Source organism: Primulina huaijiensis, chromosome 2 (genome assembly GCF_012295235.1).
Source record: "Primulina huaijiensis isolate GDHJ02 chromosome 2, ASM1229523v2, whole genome shotgun sequence".
Lineage (NCBI taxonomy): Eukaryota > Viridiplantae > Streptophyta > Magnoliopsida > Lamiales > Gesneriaceae > Primulina > Primulina huaijiensis.
In genome coordinates, this window is record NC_133307.1 from 16,652,983 (window position 1) to 16,658,969 (window position 5,987).

The following is a 5,987-nucleotide window of genomic DNA, read 5'->3' on the forward strand; positions in this document are numbered from 1 at the left end:
TTGAGTTGTATTGTGGCGTAGGTTGGATGTCGTTGCTTCGAGGTGTTTTTACTGGTGGTGTCAATGTAGTAGCATCCTAGGATGGGTCTCGGGGTGCCGGTTCATAGCCCGTACAATCTAGTTTAGAATGTTAAGCAGCACATGTAAAGAAATTTTTGTTGGTTTTCTTCTCCCGCAGGTACACGGACCCCTACACGGACCTAAGCACGGGGTCCATGCCTTCTTTTTTCTTCACACGCATTTTACAGTACCTACACGGACCCATACACGGACCCGGGCACGGGGTCCATGTACTTCAGTTTTGGGTAAAATTATATTGATTGCTTTGGGATTTATGTCATGGTTTAGTACGACGATTAAACGAGATCAAGTCACGAGAGATTTAGAATGTCATAAGCTATTTATTTACTTCGGTGGTGAGCTCGAGTACCTTCGTCTAAGTTATGCAAGTTAAGTATTTAAACTCATGCTAGTATGTTGCAGCAGTGGCCCCAAGCGGGATCTAACAAATCCCTCAACGCCCAGTAAGTATGTTGACGTGCAAAAAGAAAGTATTTTTTAAAATTTTTGAGGTATGCTAACGATGAAACTTAAAATTAATAATTTATTATATGTTAAAACCTATATTTTAAAATTTAAGTTTCTTTAAAATTATAAAATTATGTTATTTTAGTATTGTGTGTTTATATTTAAATGTCTTACTAAATATGTTTTATTTTCATGTTTTCTACGTGTTGGTAAAATAATGATAACTCAAGCTATAAAATTCAAATAGAGGTGATTCAAACATGTTTGGAATTCTTGAGAAATTATCTACAACTTTGCAGAAGACATGATTGCGTAAAAAGTTGGTTAAGATGATCAAATTATGAAAATATCAAAAGGAAGATAAATTTACTTTAACCATGACCAGCATATAGTAAAAAAGTCATAACTATTTCAATATTTAACCAAATGAGGTGAACCAAGTGGCCAAATTCATCTACAGACAATTCCCCACATGTTTGCCGTTTTGAGCAAAGTCAAATTCGGTGATTAAAGTCGTGGAACAAAGCATTGATAAAATGGACATTGAATTGAAGTTGGAAGAGACAAAGACTACTATTACAACTACATGGCATTAATAAAATTTTTGACCCTTTCACTCATTTGGCCTATAAATAGAGGCCTTGTGCTAGCTTGAGAAACATTCTATCTCATTGTAAAATATAGTGTGAGTGTGTATAAAAGATATAAGTTCCAATATATTTTTCATTTTCCAAATTATCAGTGATGTTTTTAGTGTTGATCAAAGTAAGATCATGGAAATCTAAATCTATTATGTCAAGGTGGGGATGATGAATTCTTGGTGAAGTAAGATTGTTTATATGTTGTATATTCTTTCTTTATTTCTTTTCATTTTGCTAATTTCTTTTTATTGTATGTATAAAAATGAATTATTTGTTTTTATCAATTTACATCAAATTCTTGATACCATTGAAGTGGTTATCTTGATTTGTTGTTTAATTTTGATACAATAAATATTTCATCAATTATTATTGTTAAATTATACATATATATTTATATAATTATATCATATATTTCATTTAGACGATAGCGTGGCTCTGCCGGTTGTTCTAAATGAAATATAATGATTTAATTTAACATTTACTTTATGCAGTTATATATTTATATAGTTATATACATAATCATAGATATCATATATAAAATATCGGTGAATTCGGTATTTTCTATATTGGGAACTATATTATATTAGGTGTGTGTTTAAATATTTAATTTTTTTGGAACCATTATTTATGGTGGTTTCCTTTGTTTTACTTTTAGTTAAAAAATATTGGATAAACAAAGAATAAATCCTCGAGCCTTGACAAAAATTTATAATTTGTAAACTTCATTCTTGCATTTGGAAATCTATAAATTAATAAATTTAAACTTAAAATAACCTCTCTGTGGATCGATCTCGTACTTACGAAATATATTACTTGCAGACAACCTACACTTGGGTGAATTATAATTTAAGTAGTAGCAAGTTTTTGGCGCCGTTTCCGGGGAGGTATAAATTAAGTTTATTTTTGTTAATTATGTTTATTTATAAGTATTGTGTTGTTTTTTTTTTTTATGAGTTTTTAGAGTCAAAAAAAAGTGGTAGACTTATTCGAGTATCTGAAAATAATTTAAACATGGATGATAATTCAAATAATCAAGATAATGATAACAATAATAACAATAATAATAATAATAATCAAGAACATGATCAATTAATAACACTTAGGCATCATATGAACCCTATTAGAACTAGTGCCCCATCTTGTTTAGTTTTTCCTCCTGATGTATCTAATTTCAACTTTAAACCTCAAATTATTCAACTTTTACCAAATTCTCATGGCTTAGATTCAGAAAATCCATATTTACATCTAAGAGAATTTGAGGAAGTTTGTAACACTTATAATGATCAAAATTGTAGCATGGATATAGTTCGATTAAAGCTTTTCCCTTTTTCTTTAAAAGATAAAGCTAAAACATGGCTACAAAATTTGAGATCAAGTTCAATAAGATCATGGGAAGAAATGCAACAACAATTTCTCAAAAAAAATTTTCCTTCCCATAGAACAAACTCTTTTAAAAGACAAATTACTTACTTTTTCTCAAAAACAAGGAGAAACATTTTATCAATGTTGGGATAGATATAAAGAATTACTTAATACATGCCCACATCATGGTTTTGAAACATGGAGAATAGTTTCTCACTTTTATGAAGGTCTAATACCTAAAGATAGGCAAATGATAGAATTCATGTGTAATGCAACTTTTGAAGATAAAAACCCAAATGAAGCTATGGAGTATTTGGATTCATTAGCAGAAAATCCTCAAAATTTGGATAATATAGGCACAATAGAACCACCAACAACTAAAATCAATAATTCAACAAATGGGGGTGGTATCTATAATCTTAAAGATGATATAGATATTCAAGCTAAACTTGCATATTTAGCAAGAAAAATTGAGTCATTAGAAATGAAAAAGAGTGGTCAATTAAAAAATATTCAAGAAATTGTTTATCATATATGTGATACACATAATCATGCTACAAAAGATTGTCCAACATTACCTTCATTTAAAGAATATTTCCATGAACAAGCAAATTATGCTAACAATTATAAAAAACCAATACTAGATCTTTTTTCAGCATCATATAATCTTGGATGGAAAAATCATCCTAATTTTAGTTGGAGGAATGATAATAATGCACAACCCTCACAACAATATTTTCAAAATAACCAAAATCATCAAGGTTATATTCCTTATGTTACACCTCCAAGAAAAAACTTTGAAGATGTAATTCATGCATTTATCCAAAAGCAAGAATCTATCAATATTCAAAACAGTCAATCTATGACTGATTTGAAAGAAACTCTTGCAAAATTTGCATCTGCACTTAATATTCATGAAAAAGGAAAATTTTCATCTCAACCTCAACCTAATCCTAAAAATCAAAATCAAGAATTAAAAAATGAAAAAATTGATCAAATAAAATCTGTTATTACCCTTAGAAGTGGTAAAATAGTTAATGATCCATATAGTAATGAAAACAAGGATCATTTAAAATCAAAGAGTAAGGATGATAATCCTGATACTTTTGAGAATGATGATACCTTAAATTCTAAAAATAATATGTTGAATGATAAATCATCTGAAATAGTAAATGAATCAAATAAACCTCCACCATTTCCTCATGCATTAACAAATCATAAAAAACAAAAAAATGATTCTGATATCTATGAAGTTTTTAAACAAGTAAAGATAAATATTCCATTATTAGATGCTATTAAACAAGTACCTTCATATGCAAAATTTTTAAAAGACTTATGTACTGTGAAGAGAAAATTGCATGTGAAGAAGAAAGCATTCTTGGCTGAACAAGTAAGTTCTATTCTTCAAAATAATTCTAGTTTAAAATATAAAGATCCTGGTTGTCCAACAATTTCATGTATTATTGGAGAAAATAAAATTAAAAAAGCTTTGTTAGATTTGGGAGTAAGTGTGAATTTACTTCCTTATTCAGTTTATGAAAAACTTAATTTAAGAGAATTAAAATCCATTTCTGTTACCCTCTTACTGGCGGATAGGTCAATCAAAATACCTAGAGGTATTGTAGAAGATGCGTTGGTTCAAGTTGATAAATTCATATATCCTGTAGATTTTATTGTTTTGGATACACAACCAATAGAAGTACATAATAAAATTCCAGTAATTTTGGGACGACCATTCCTAGCAACTTCAAATGCTTTAATTAATTGTCGAAATGGAATAATGAAATTGTCTTTTGGAAATATGACTCTAGAACTTAATGTGTTCATTTTATGTAAACAACCAAGTATTAATGAAAATGAATATGATAATGAAATTGAAACAATTGTGGAAAAAAATATACAAGAAGAAAACTAAAATCAACAATCTGAATTTTTTTCAATAGAAAATTTTGAGTCTGAAAATAATTTTAAAGAAGATGATAATACAAAACTTGAATTAAAAGTTTTACGATTCGAATTGAAATATATATTTCTCGGTGAAAATAAAACATTTCCTGCTGTAATTACTTCCACTCTACTACCAAATCAAGAAAAAGATTTAATTAAATTACATAAAAAATATAAAAATGCAATTGGATGGACTTTGAAAGATATAAAAGTATAAATCCTTTAATTTGCACACATAAAATTCATTTGGAAGAAAATGCTAAAACATATCAACAACCACAAAGAAGGTTAAATCCAGATATGAAGGAAGTTGTTAAGAATGAAGTATTAAAACTATTAGACGCTGGAATTATTTATCTCTCAGATAGTAAATGGGTAAGTCCAACTCAAGTAGTACCTAAAAAGTCAGGCATCACTGTTATAAAAAATGAAAAGGGAGAGTTATTACAAGTTAGGATTCCTTCTAGTTGGCGAATGTGTATTGATTATAGAAAATTAAATGATGCAACTAGAAAAGATCATTTCCCACTACCATTTTAGATCAAATTCTAGAAAAAGGAGCAGGAAATTCTTATTACTGTTTTCTTGATGGGTATTCGGGGTATTATCAAATACCTATATCATTAGAAGATCAGGAAAAAAATACTTTCATTTGTCCTTTCGGAACTTTTGCATTTAAAAGAATGCCATTTGGTTTATGTAATGCTCCGGCTACTTTTCAAAGATGCATGTTAAGTATTTTCAGTGATATGATTGAAGAATTTGTAGAAGTTTTTATGGATGATATAACTGTTTTTGGAAACTCATTTGAAAATTGTCTTAAAAACCTAGAAGAAAAAAAATCTTGTTTTAAATTGAGAAAAATGTCATTATATGGTTAAATCTGGGATTGTGAAAGGAATTGAAGTTGATAAAGCCAAAATTGATGTTATTGCTAATTTAACATCACCAAAAACGGTCAATGAAGTTCGATCATTCTTGGGTCATGCAGGTTTTTATAGAAGGTTTATAAAAAATTTCAGCATAATGTCTAAACCAATTTCGAATCTTTTAACAAAAGATACACAATTTGAATGGACTCAGAAATGTGAAAATGCTTTTAAAAAAATAATTAATCTTTTAATTACATCACCTATTTTACAACCTCCAGATTGGTCTTTACCATTTGAATTAATGTGTGATGCAAGTGATTATACTATAGGAGCTGTGTTAGGACAGAGAAAAGAAGGAAAACCATATGCAATCTATTATGCTAGTACAACCTTAAATAGTGCCCAAATAAATTATTCAACTACTGAAAAAGAATTACTTTCAGTAGTATTTGCATTAGATAAGTTTCGATCTTATTTAATTTGTTCTACTACTATTGTGTACACTGATCATCCTGCCGTAAAATATTTATCAAATAAACAATATGCTAAGACAAGATTAATACGGTGGATTTTATTGTTACAAGAATTTGATATTATAATTAAAGATAAAAAAGGAAAAGAAAATGTCGTAGCCGAT

The 5,987-nt window shown here is 28.6% G+C and overlaps 1 pseudogene; it reads right to left on the reverse strand.

Annotated features, from left to right (window-relative positions):
* Positions 1-2,611: 2,611 nt before the first annotated feature.
* On the reverse strand, positions 2,612-2,723 carry LOC140971946 (small nucleolar RNA R71; annotated as a pseudogene).
* Between the last annotated feature and the right edge of the window lie 3,264 nt (positions 2,724-5,987).